The 13,075-nt window shown below is 41.1% G+C and overlaps 1 protein-coding gene and 1 long non-coding RNA gene across 2 annotated transcripts in view; one reads left to right on the top strand and one right to left on the bottom strand.

The window, feature by feature from the left end:
- LOC307193356 (zinc finger protein 621) overlaps positions 1-13,075 on the bottom strand; it is a 279,464-nt gene that overhangs the window by 56,873 nt on the left and 209,516 nt on the right. The gene's annotated exons all lie outside the window — the stretch shown is intronic.
- Positions 1-13,075, top strand: part of LOC307193359 — a 263,564-nt gene that overhangs the window by 1,465 nt on the left and 249,024 nt on the right. The window contains exon 2 of the long non-coding RNA XR_013830310.1: positions 1,177-1,415. This is a non-coding gene — a long non-coding RNA (uncharacterized lncRNA). The remainder of the gene's footprint in view (positions 1-1,176; positions 1,416-13,075) is intronic.

Genomic DNA, 13,075 nt, shown 5'->3' on the forward strand with positions numbered 1-13,075 from the left:
AATCAGTAGTTACTCAAAGAAGAGGGTTATTATGACCCTTCATAGATGTAGCATTCATTGGCAGAAATATTGTTTCCTGTTAACTTTACAGTTGTCTTTATTTATATCTGTTTTTCCTGCCCAGTGACTAGCCATGCAGGTTTTACTTTCTCAGTCAGAGCTAACTTTAAAAAAATATTTATTTATTTATTTATTTATTTTGGCTGTGCCGGATATTAGTTGCATCACGTGGACTTAGTTGCAGCATGTGGGATCTAGTTCCCCCACTAGGGGCTGAACCCAGGCCCCCTGCGTTGGGAGCTCAGAGTCTTACCCACTGGACCACCAGGGAAGTCCCCAGAGCTAACTTTTACTTAACAAATGTTGACGATATAGCAGGAAGGTACCCTGAGGGTTTCATCAATGGGGAAATTTTAGATCTTTTCTGTTGCAAAGCAGGAGGTAAACTCACCACAGGTGATGACATAAACTTGGATGAGCAAGATGTCCATCATGAGGAGGACATTGGCCTATTAAATCACAGGAACCTGAGTGAGATCAAATGAAGCTTACTTAGCAAGCCAGTGGTTGCTCACTTCCAACTTCAAGTTCCCAAAGAGGTTGATGGACCCTGAAATGGGTCAGGACTCTTGGGATACAGTGCCCAGTTTCTTTCAGTAGTGCAAGTTTGTCTAATACTCCAAATGCCTGGATGGGGTATTTTGTGGTTTGTCTTTTCTGTTTAATAACCAAGGAGTTAGTGTTGGTTTCTGTGCCAATACAAATTGGTCCAGTGTCAAGAAAAGATTTCAGGAAATATGGTGATAGAACAAGGGGATTAGCAGATGATGCTAACTATTATACATAGAATGGATAAGCAACAAGGTCCTATTGTATAGCACAGGGAACTATCACTTTGCTGTACAGCAGAAGTTAAAACAACACTGTAAATCAACTATACTTCAATAAAATAATTTAAAAAAATACTTGGGAAACATATCAGATCTAAGGAACATGGTGAGGCCACAGCAAAGTTGGTGGCTTTTGTTGCCTTTGAGTATTAGAAGCTGTTGACAAACAGTTGTCATGCTCTAAAATAGATCATTAAACTCATTTTCTGTGGAACACAGAATATTCTGTTGCATAGAAGGCTCACTAACACCAAGGTTACATATGCATTCTCACATTATATTACAGAACTGAAGCCAGTTTTGAAAGAGAAAATTAGCTACGTACCACATGGTGCTCGAAATAGCTGAAGAAATGCAGAATGAACTAACAGGTTTGGAGGCTAACAGGCCTCCAAACCCAGAACAAGTTCCCGGAGCTGGTAAAAGCAGCCGAATTCTTGAGTGTGATCATAGATGGGAACACTGGTATCTCTTCCAAAGAAAATCTCTCCCTCTTTGTGTGCCGTTTTCACCAGACTGAAGAAGGTAAGTGAAGTTTTATTTAATATCTGATTGATTTCGTAGAGGCTGTTGACATGACTGAGAATCTCCCGACAGAATGCTTCTTGCAGAGAATAGCAGTCTGCGGTTTACCAAAGGAATTACTGCAGGGTTTCTGTGATCAGAGGGTGATTCCATGAATGGCCAGCTGGAAGGATTTGTTCTTGGCTTCTAAGATGCAGGAGCTGGACTCAGCTATTATTTGGTCCTGTGCAGTGGAGCCAGTCACCAAACTTCTAGACGCTGTGGGCAAAGTGATGGTACGCTAAAGGCATTCTCAGAGCACTTCACAGCTCAGCTGGGTTTGCTGCAGGCATTCCTGAGTGAAGGGGGTGAACACTGGGAGGAGGAAGAGGAGTGGGATGTCGTGATTTATAAGGAAAATATATATGTGGTCATCCAGATGGCCAGAACCCTTGGAATTTCCTAAATGTTCAGAGTGGTAAAGGTGTCTCTTGTTGTGTTAATGAGGTGACTTTTAGAAGTAGGATGGGGGTGGGTTGCCAGGAAAGAACCAACTCTGTGATTAGAGGGTTGGAACTTTCAGTCCCACCCCCTGATTTTCAGGAAGAGGGGAGAGGAGCCTGAGATTGACTCAGTTGCCATTGGCCAATGATTTAGTCAATTGTAGGTATGTAATGAAGCCTCTATGAAAACCCAGAAGGACAGCTTTTGGTCCCATTTTTGGAGAGCTTCCACGTGGAGAGCGACAGTGCTTCCTCATGCTCATATGAGGACCCCATGCTCTAAGAGGCCAGAAGTGCCTTTGTTGGGTACCTCGCCGTATGTCTTTTCATCTGGCTGTTAATTTGTATCCTTTAATATCCTTTTATAATAAATCAGTCATCTGATGAGTACATGGGTTTTCCTGAGTTCTGTGAGTCGTTTTAGCAGGTCATTTGGACCCGAGGAGGATGTCCTGGGAACCTCTGATTTGTAGCCAGTTGGTCAGAAGCACAGGTAAGGACCTGGGCTTGCGACTGGCGTCTGAAGTGAAGGGTGGTCTTGTGAGACTGAGCCCTTTACCTGGGTAGCTAGTGTCAGAACTGAGTTGATTTCTCAGACACCTGCTGGTGTCTAAGAATTTCTTGTTGGTGTGGGGAAGCCTCCACACACACACATGTTGGAATTGATTCTGGGAACCCTTTTCAAGGAGGAACAGAGTAGTATCAGAGAAAATACCAGGTGGACAGCATCTCAGTGTCTGTGTCTTTTCAAGGCTAAGTGTACAGTCATCCTCAAAGTTTTGCAGGAAATAGGCACGCACAGGGTGCTGAAAGACCTTTTTCTTATTCCATCACCAAGTTTGACTTCCTAGTGATGATGGTGTGTTGAATAAACCCTTTCACACACCAACTCCTTGCCTCAGGACATGCAGCAGGCTGATACTGACCTCATTGACTTGTTTAATGAAGCCACCTTGTAATCCAGAGGTTCCTGAAAATGAAGGACAGTGAGACCCAGGCTTGATGTCCTTGTACAATGAAGTAAAGCATGGGAAGAGAAGAATTTCCTCCTACTCTGCCCATGTTTTGTGGCCAAAAATTTCCCCACAGTGTCTTCACAGCCACAGGCCTCCAGGAGAGCCCCAGAAAGGCCTTGTTCGTTCCCCTTCTGAACCATGTCATTTTTGAAGTGCAGGAACAGCAAAGTTCTTGCTGTGATTAATTTCTTAGTCCCTCATTCCAAGCAATCTGTGTTTGCTGGAGAATGGTGAGGCCGAGGTGTCACTGTATGAGGCTTTCAAGGGAGATATACTCCCTACATGGCCAGGTGTAAAGCACAGCTGGAGAGGTAGATGGCTGGGTAGATGGATGTTCCCAGGCAAGAACAACCAAATAATAGCCTTGCTGCACTGTAACACTTGAACCTCATCTCCTACCCCAGCATTAATGCAGCCCTCTCCATTCTGGCCACTATTTTGGCCACTATACCTGTCTATGTCCTGCCTGGAGGGTGGAGAGTATCAGAATCTGAAAGAAGCACTCTGGAAGGAAGCAAGAGCTTGCCTGGGCTGCCCCTGACATGTATTCCTCAGGACAGCTGATATGCATGAGGTCTTGGATGACTTTGACCCATATTCACACTGACCGTGGTTGGAATGTTTTCTGAGTTGCTGAATATACGGGTACTTGGAACTTGCCCCAGGGCAAACGTGTCAGCTGAACATGTTTTTGGGATTTGCTGTCTGTTTTATAAGATTGTTTTAGGGAATTCCCTGATGGTCTAGTGGTTAGGACTGCATGCTTTCACTGCTGTGGCCGGGGTTCAATCCCTGGTCGGGGAACTAAGATCCCACAAGCTGCGCAGTGCGGTCAAAAAAAAAAAACTTTTAAAAAGGCTTTCCAGTAAATGGAGTTTGTACTTGTACTAGGGGAAGTAGTTTTACCAAGGAAATGGCAATTCCTCGGTTCTTGTCCTCCCGAAGAAAAGAATGCAATCGAGAGATGTAGAGCAGTTTTTAAGCAGCACGAGTTTTATTAAGCAAAATGAAAGTACGTTCCCGGGAAAGGAGAGCAGGCTGTCTGGAAACCAGAAGCAGCCTCGCAATGGGAATAGGGTTGGGTTTTTTAGGGTGGTGGTCCCTCCCTGTGTCCTGTTATTTGACAAGTTGATTGACTGACAGCTTTAGCTTATATAACTTTTCTCCTGTGCGCAGGCGCTTACCCAAGTGAAACCCACGGGGTTGGGGGTGTGTGCAAAACTGCAATGTTAATTTATTACAAATATGGCATCATGAACCCCAGGTTACTTTGTGCTACTTTTTAGTTTTTGGTGCACCTGCGTCAGCCTGTGCTGCTCGTTTTATCTTGCTTGATCCTGATGAGGCTGGAAACTTAGTGGTCCTTGACCACAAAATGGAGGATCTCTGGGTGTGTTCTGATCACCAGTGTCCAGGTGGGGGGAGGGAACGATGACCCTGTCCAGGACGGGGTGGGGACCTGCTCATGTCTGACTAACTACTTAACAGTAGATTCTGCAAAACTTTAGTGCAGTTAGGTTGAGAGAAAATAGCATAAGAGGCAGGCAGGGGTGTTCAATACATTTGAAATCCAATCACTGTGGTTCAGTAAAGAAAACAAGTTGTGTGCAGATCTCTTAAATGCAAGTGGCCTTTTAAATTTTCTTTACCTTCTGTTATTAGAACATGAAACTTTGCAGAGAAACCTTGGGTAGAAACTCAGGCACACTTGTTAAAAAGGCAACAGTATCTAGTATAGAATCATTAGTACAGTCAAGGAATCCTTTTTTTGGAACCTGAGACAGGGGAGAGGGAGGAAAAGTGAGACCTTTAGGGAGAAGGGAAGAGATAGAGAAAAAAGAAGGGCATGCCTGTGGCGTGGCAAGGAGTGGGCAGACACATTCAGTCGTTGCTTCTGGTTCTCTGGCAGAAACACAGGCTGTTGAGTCCTCTTTGGGTTCACCCCTGCCCCCTGGCAGTGTGATGTTGGTCTGAGTTACTTAATCTCTTAATCTCCTTTCCTCTGTGAAATGGGGTTTAAAAGCTTTCTCTATTTCCCTAAACATTGTTGGTAGGGTGAATTTAGATAGGGGATGTGAAAAATAATTTGTAATTATAAGACTGTATATGTGTTTAACTACCCTGGTGCTGAAAGGTTTGTAATGAGACCATGTTTTTTGATTAATTTATTTAGCAAACGCTTATGAACATATAACGATCATAGCTCTTATTTGTTGGACATATTTTTTTGTGCCAAACCCTGTGCTAAGTAGGCCCTGTGGGCAATAAGACATGCCCTGCCCTCAAAAAACTCTATCCTGGGACGACTCTTTGCTCTAGCCTCTGATAGCTCAGTGCTGCAGCCTGGGATGAATTCACCTGACTGGACCCTGTATCCTAGCTTGGGACTGCCTTTCCCTCTGGAGAGTTGGATCTGGTTTACTCTTGCCTTTGTGCTCATTTGAGCCTGGGAATGAGGGCTTTTCCTCAGTGTGGGCTGGCAGAACTCTGGCAGAGACGGACAAGAGTGTCCTTTATGATGGCTGTGTTGAACCAACTGTAGAATGAATTTACCTCAGAAGGTCAGGCTTTCTGCTGGATGAAGGGGTGATAGAGATGTAGGGGGAATTTGTGGGAAGGAGTAGAGTGTTGGTTGGGATCCCAGAACAAGGTTGGTGCTCCTGCACCAGTGGACAGGGTCACTTCTGAAAAAGTAAAGGGACAAAGATACATGGGATGACCTTTAGCTCCAGTGAGAGTACTCATGATATCTTGGCTGGCTCAATACTTAAATACCTTGGAATTCTATGACCTACTGTGTCCTCTCATTGATTCCTTACAAGACAAAGTTCCCATGAGGTGGGGAAATGACTCTAACAGGAGACCATATGTTATTGTCAAAAGACAGTTTTATCATGTTCCCAATACTTAATGTCTGTGAAGCTGGGCAAGTCATTTGCCTTCTCTAAACCTCAGTTTCCCTTGTGGTAAAATAAAGGTGAAAAATGTCAACTTCCAAGGGCTGTTAGGACTAAAAGGAATAATCTATATCAGGAATCAGCAAACTTTCCTTGTAAAGGGAGTCATAGTGAATATGTTAGAATTTTTGACCATAGAATCTCAGCCACAACTATTCATCTCATTCGTTTTAGTGCAAAAGCAGCCATAGATAACACAAAAATGAATGGGTGTGGCTCTGCTCCTATAAGCTATTTACCAAAACAGGCAGTGGCTGGAATTAACCCATGGGCCATGGTCTGCCAACCCCTGGTCTAGATGAGGTCCTTAACCTATCACAGAATCCATCTTCAATTAGTCTCTGTAATGTATTGAATAATTAAGAGCTCTAATTAAGAGCTTCTTAAAAAAATGTGTTCTAAGAGCTTTTTAAATAATTAATTAATTAATTAATTAATTTTTGGCTGTGTTGGGTCTTCGTTGCTGCGCTCAGGCTTTCTGTAGTTGCAGCAAGCCGGGGCTACTCTTCGTTGTGGTGTGCGGGCTTCTCATTGTGGTGGCTTCTCTTGTTGTGGAGCACGGGCTCTAGGTGCACGGGCTTCAGTAGTTGTGGCACATGGGCTCTAGAGCGCAGGCTCAGTAGTTGTGGCACATAGGCTTAGTTGCTCCGTGGCATGTGGGATCTTTCCAGACCAGGGCTCGAACCCATGTACCCTACATTGGTAGGCGGATTCTTAACCGCTGCACCACCAGGGAAGCCCTGAAGACTGGTTTTAGAATTCTTTTGTCTTTTCGCTCCTTTTCCCCATTCCTTTCTCTCCTCTCCTCTTTTTAAATTGAGGTATAGTTGATTTACAATGTTGTGCTAATTTCTGCTATACAGCAAAGTGATTCAGTTATACATATATATATATATACACATTCTTTTTAAAATATATATATTTATTTATTTGTTTATTTATTTTATTTTTGGCTGCGTTGGGTCTTCATTGATGCTCTCGGGCTTTCTCTAGTTGCGGCAAGCAGGGGCTATTCTTTGTTGCGGTGCACGGGCTTCTCATTGCGGTGGCTTCTCTTGTTGCAGAGCATGGGCTCTAGTTACAGCACACGGGCTCAGTAGTTGTGGCTCGCAGGCTCTAGAGCGCAGGCTCAATAGTTGTGGCGCATGGGCTTAGTTGCTCTGCGGCATGTGGGATCTTCCCAGACCAGGGCTTGAACCTGTGTCTCCTGCATTGGCAGGTGGATTCTTAACCACTGTGCCACCAGAGAAGTCCCTATATATACATTCATTTTTTTAATGTTCTTTTCCAGCATTGTTTATCATAGGATACTGAATATAATTTTCTGTGCTATACAGTAGGACTTTGTTGTTTATCTATTCCATATATAATAGCTTACATCTGCTAACCCCAACCTCGGACTCCATTTCCCCCCCAACTCCTCCGCCTTGGCGACCACAAGTCTGTTCTCTACATCCGTGAGTCTGTTTTTGTTTTGTAAATATGTTCCTTTGTGTCATATTTTAGATTCACATATAAGTGGTATCATATGGTATTTGTCTTTCTCTTTCTGACTTACTTCACTTAGTATGATACTCTCTAGTTGCATCCATGTTGTTGCAAATGGCATTATTTCATTCTTTTTAATGGCTGAGTAGTATTCCATCGTATATATGTACCACATCTTCTTTATGCATTCATCTGTCGATGGACATTTAGGTTATTTCCATGTCTTGGCTATTGTGAATAGTGCCGCTATGAACATAGGGGTGCATGTATCTTTTTTTTTTAATAGATCTTTATTGGAGTATAATTGCATCACAATACTGTGTTAGTTTCTGTTGCACAACAAAGCGAATCAGCCATATGCATACACATGTCCCCATATTCCCTCCCCCTTAAGCCTCCCTCCCATCCCCCCATCCCACCCTTCTAGGTCATCACAAAGCACCGAGCCAACCTCCCTGTGCTATGCTGCTGCTTCCCACTAGCCAAATACTTGGCATTCAGTAGTGTATATATGTCAATGCTACTCTCACTTCGCCCCACCTTCACCCTTCCATCCCATGTCCTCAAGTCCATTTTCTATGTCTACCTCTTTATTCCTGCCCTGCGACTAGGTTCATCAGTACCTTTTTTTTTAGATCCCATATATATGTGTTAGGATATGGTATTTGTTTTTCTCTTTCTGACTTACTTCACCCTGTATGACAGACTCTGGGTTCATCCACTTCACTACAAATAACTCAATTTCGATTCTTTTTATGGCTGAGTAATATTCCATTTTATATATGTGCCACATCTTCTTTAGCCATTCATCTGTCTATGGACATTTAGGTTGCTGCCATGTCCTGGCTATTGTAAATAGTGCTGCAATGAACATTGTGGTACATGTCTCTTTTTGAATTATGGTTTTCTCAGGGTATATGCCTGGTAGTGGGATTGCTGGGTCATATGGTAGTTATATTTTTAGTTTTTTAAGGAACCTCCATACTGTTCTCCATAGTGGCTGTATCAATTTACGTTCCCACCAACAGTGCAGGAGGGTTCCCTTTTCACCACACCCTTTCCAGCATTTATTGTTTCTAGATTTTTTGATGATGGCCATTCTGACTGGTGTGAAATGATATCTCATTGTAGTTTTGATTTGCATTTCTCTAATGATTAATGACGTTGAGCATTCTTTCATGCGTTTGTTGGCAGTGTGTATATCTTCTTAGGAGAAATGTCTATTTAGGTCTTCTGCCCATTTTTGGATTGGGTTGTTTGTTTTTTTGTTATTGAGCTGCATGAGCTGCTTGTAAATTTTGGAAATTAATCCTTTGTCAGTTGCTTGATTTGCAAATATTTTCTCCCATTCTGAGGGTTGTCTTTTGGTCTTGTTTATGGTTTCCTTTGCTGTGCAAAAGCTTTGAAGTTTCATTAGGTTCCATTTGTTTATTTTTGTTTTTATTTTCATTTCTCTAGGAGGTGGGTCAAAAAGGATCTTGCTGTGATTTATGTCATAGAGTGTTCTGCCTATGTTTTACTCTAAGAGTTTGATAGTTTCTGGCCTTACATTTAGGTCTTTCCATTTTGAGCTTATTTTTGTGTATGGTATTAGGGAGTGATCTAATCTCATACTTTTACATGTACCTGTCCTGTTTGCCCAGCATCACTTATTGAAGAGGCTGTCCTTTCTCCACTGTACATTCCTGCCTCCTTTATTAAACATAAGGTGACCATATGTGCGTGGGTTTATCTCTGGGCTTTCTATCCTGTTCCATTGATCTATCTTTCTGTTTTTGTGCCAGTCCCATACTGTCTTGATTACTGTAGCTTTGTAGTATAGTCTGAAATCAGGGAGCCTGATTCCTCCAGCTTCGTTTTTCATTCTCAATATTGCTTTGGCTATTCGGGGTGTTTTGTGTCTCCATACAAATTGTGAAGTTTTTTGTTCTAGTTCTGTGAAAAATGCCAGGGGTAGTTTGATAGGGATTGCATTGAATCTGTAGATTGCTTTGGGTAGTAGAGTCATTTTCACAATGTTGATTCTTCCAATCCAAGAACATGGTATATCTCTCCATCTATTTGTATCATCTTTAATTTCTTTCATCACTGTCTTATAATTTTCTGCATACAGGTCTTTTGTCTCCTTAGGTAGGTTTATTCCTAGATATTTTATTCTTTTTGTTACAATGGTAAATGGGAGTGTTTTCTTGATTTCACTTTCAGATTTTTCATCATTAGTGTGTAGGAATGCCAGAGATTTCTGTGCATTAATTTTGTATCCTGCTACTTTATGAAATTCATTGATTAGCTCTAGTAGTTTTCTGGTAGCATCTTTAGGATTCTCTATGTATAGTATCATGTGATCTGCAAACAGTGACAGCTTTACTTCTTTTCCGATTTGGATTCCTTTTATTTCCTTTTCTTCTCTGATTGCTGCGGCTCAAACTTCCAAAACTATGTTGAATAAGAGTGGTGAGAGTGGGCAACCTTGTCTTGTTCCTGATCTTAGTGGAAATGCTTTCAGTTTTTCACCATTGAGGACGATGTTGGCTGTGGGTTTGTCATATATGGCCTTTATTGTGTTGAGGAAAGTTCCCTCTATGCCTACTTTCTGCAGGGTTTTTATCATAACTGGGTGTTGAATTTTGTCAAAAGTTTTCTCTGCATCTATTGAGATGATCATATGGGTTTTCTCCTTCAATTTGTTAATATGGTGTATCACATTGATTGATTTGCGTATATTGAAGAATCCTTGCATTCTGGAATAAATCCCCCTTGATCATGGTGTATGATCCTTTTAATGTGCTGTTGGATTCTGTTTGCTAGCATTTTGTTGAGGATTTTTGCATCTATGTTCATCAGTGATATTGGCCTGTAGTTTTCTTTCTTTGTGACATCCTTGTTTGGTTTTGGTATCAAGGTGATGGTGGCCTCGTAGAATGAGGTTGGGAGTGTTTCTCCCTCTGCTATATTTAAGAAGAGTTTGAGAAGGATAGTTGTTAGCTCTTTTCTAAATATTTGATAGAATTCGCCTGTGAAGCCATCTGGTCCTGGACTTTTGTTTGTTGGAAGATGTTTAATCACAGTTTCAGTTTCAGTGCTTGTGATTGGTCTGTTCATATTTTCTGTTTCTTCCTGATTCAGTCTTGGCAGGTTGTGCATTTCTAAGAATTTGTCCATTTCTTCCAGGTTGTCCATTTTATTGGCATAGAGTTGCTTGTAGTAATCTCTCATGATCTTTTGTATTTCTGCAGTGTCAGTTGTTACTTCTGCTTTTTCATTTCTAATTCTATTGATCTGAGTCTTCTCCCTTTTTTTCTTGATGAGTCTGGCTAATGGTTTATCAATTTTGTTTATCTTCTCAGAGAACCAGCTTTTAGTTCTATTGATCTTCGCTATCATTTCCTTCATTTCTTTTTCATTTATTTCTGATCTGATTTGTATGATTACTTTTCTTCTGCTAACTTTGGGGTTTTTTTTGTTCTTCTTTCTCTAATTGCTTTAGGTGAAAGGTTAGGTTGTTTATTCGAGATGTTTCCTGTTTCTTACGGTAGGATTGTATTGCTATAAACTTCCCTCTTAGGACTGCTTTTGCTGCATCCCATAGGTTTTGGGTCGTCATGTCTCCATTGTCATTTGTTTCTCGGTATTTTTTTATTTCCTCTTTGATTTCTTCAGTGATCACTTTGTTATTAAGTAGTGTATTGTTTAGCCTCCATGTGTTTGTATTTTTTACAGATCTTTTCCTGTAATTGATATCTAGTTTCATAGCGTTGTGGTCGGAAAAGATACTTGATACAATTTCAATTTTCCTAAATTTACCAAGGCTTGATTTGTGACCCAAGATATGATCTATCCTGGAGAATGTTCCATGAGCACTTGAGAAAAATGTGTATTCTGTAGTTTTTGGATGGAATGTCCTATAAATATCAATTAAGTCCATCTTGTTTAATGTATCATTTAAAGCTTGTGTTTCCTTATTTATTTTCATTTTGGATCACCTGTCCATTGGTGAATGTGGGGTGTTAAAGTCCCCTACTATGAATGTGTTGCTGTCGATTTCCCCTTTTATGGCTGTTAGTATTTGCCTTATGTATTGAGGTGCTCCTATGTTGGGTGCATAAATATTTACAATTGTTATATCTTCTTCTTGGATCGATCCCTTGATCATTATGTAGTGTCCTTCTTTGTCTCTTGTAATAGTCTTTATTTTAAAGTCTATTATGTCTGATATGAGAATTGCTGCTCCAGCTTTCTTTCGGTTTCCATTTGCATGGAATATCTTTTTGCATTCCCTTACTATCAGTCTGTATGTGTCTCTAGGTCTGAAGTGGGTCTCTTGTAGACAGCAAATATATGGGTCTTGTTTTTGTATCCATTCAGCCAACCTGTGTCTTTTGGTGGGAGCATTTAGTCCATTTACATTTAAGGTAATTATCGATATGTATGTTCCTATTCCCATTTTCTTAATTGTTTTGGGTTTGTTATTATAGGTCTTTTCCTTCTCTTGTGTTTCTTGCCTAGAGAAGTTCCTTTAGCAGTTGTTGTAGATCTGGTTTGGTGGTGTTGAACTCTCTCAGCTTTTGCTTGTCTGTAAAGGTTTTAATTTCTCTGTCGAATCTGAATGAGATGCTTGCTGGGTAGAGCAATCTTGGTTGCAGGTTTTTCTCCTTCATCACTTTAGATATGTCCTGCCAGTCCCTTCTGGCTTGCAGAGTTTCTGCTGAAAGATCAGCTGTTAACCTTATGGGGATTCCCTTGTGTGTTATTTGTTGTTTTTCCCTTGCTGCTTTTAATATGTTTTCTTCGTATTTAATTTTTGACAGTTTGATTAATATGTGTCTTGGCGTATTTCTCCTTGGATTTATCCTGTATGGGACTCTCTGTGTTTCCTGGACTTGATTAACTATTTCCTTTCTTATATTAGGGAAGTTTTCAACTATAATCTCTTCAAATATTTTCTCAGTCCCTTTGTTTTTCTCTTCTTCTTCTGGAACCCCTATAATTTGAATGTTGGTGCATTTAATGTTGTCCCAGAGGTCTCTGAGACTGTCCTCAGTTCTTTTCATTCTTTTTTCTTTATTCTGCTCTGCAGTAGTTATTTCCACTATTTTATCTTCCAGGTCACTTATCTGTTCTTCTGCCTCAGTTATTCTGCTATTGATCCCATCTAGAGTATTTTTAATTTCATTTATTGTGTTGTTCATCGTTGCTTGTTTCATCTTTAGTTCTTCTAGGTCCTTGTTAAATGTTTCTTGCATTTTCTCTATCCTATTTCCAAGATTTTGGATCATCTTTACTATCATTATTCTGAATTCTTTTTCAGGTAGACTGCCTATTTCCTCTTCATTTGTTAGGTCTGGTGGGTTTTTATCTTGCTCCTTCAACTGCTGTGTGTTTTTCTGTCTTCTCATTTTGCTTATCTTACTGTGTTTGGGGTCTCCTTTTTGCAGGCTGCAGGTTCGTAATTCCCGTTGTTTTTGGTGTCTGTCCCCAGTGGCTAAGCTTGGTTCAGTGGGTTGTGTAGGCTTCCTGGTGGAGGGGACTAGGGCCTGTGTTCTGGTGGATGAGGCTGGATCTTGTCTTTCTGGTGGGCAAGTCCACGTCTGTTGGTGTGTTTTGGGGTGTCTGTGGACTTATTATGATTTTAGGCAGCCTCTGTGCTAAGGGGTGGGGTTGTGTTCCTGTCTTGCTAGTTGTTTGGCATAGGGTGTCCAGCACTTTAGCTTGCTGGT

The sequence above is a fragment of the Stenella coeruleoalba genome (genome assembly GCF_951394435.1).
Source record: "Stenella coeruleoalba genome assembly, chromosome: 10".
Taxonomy (NCBI): Eukaryota; Metazoa; Chordata; class Mammalia; order Artiodactyla; family Delphinidae; genus Stenella; species Stenella coeruleoalba.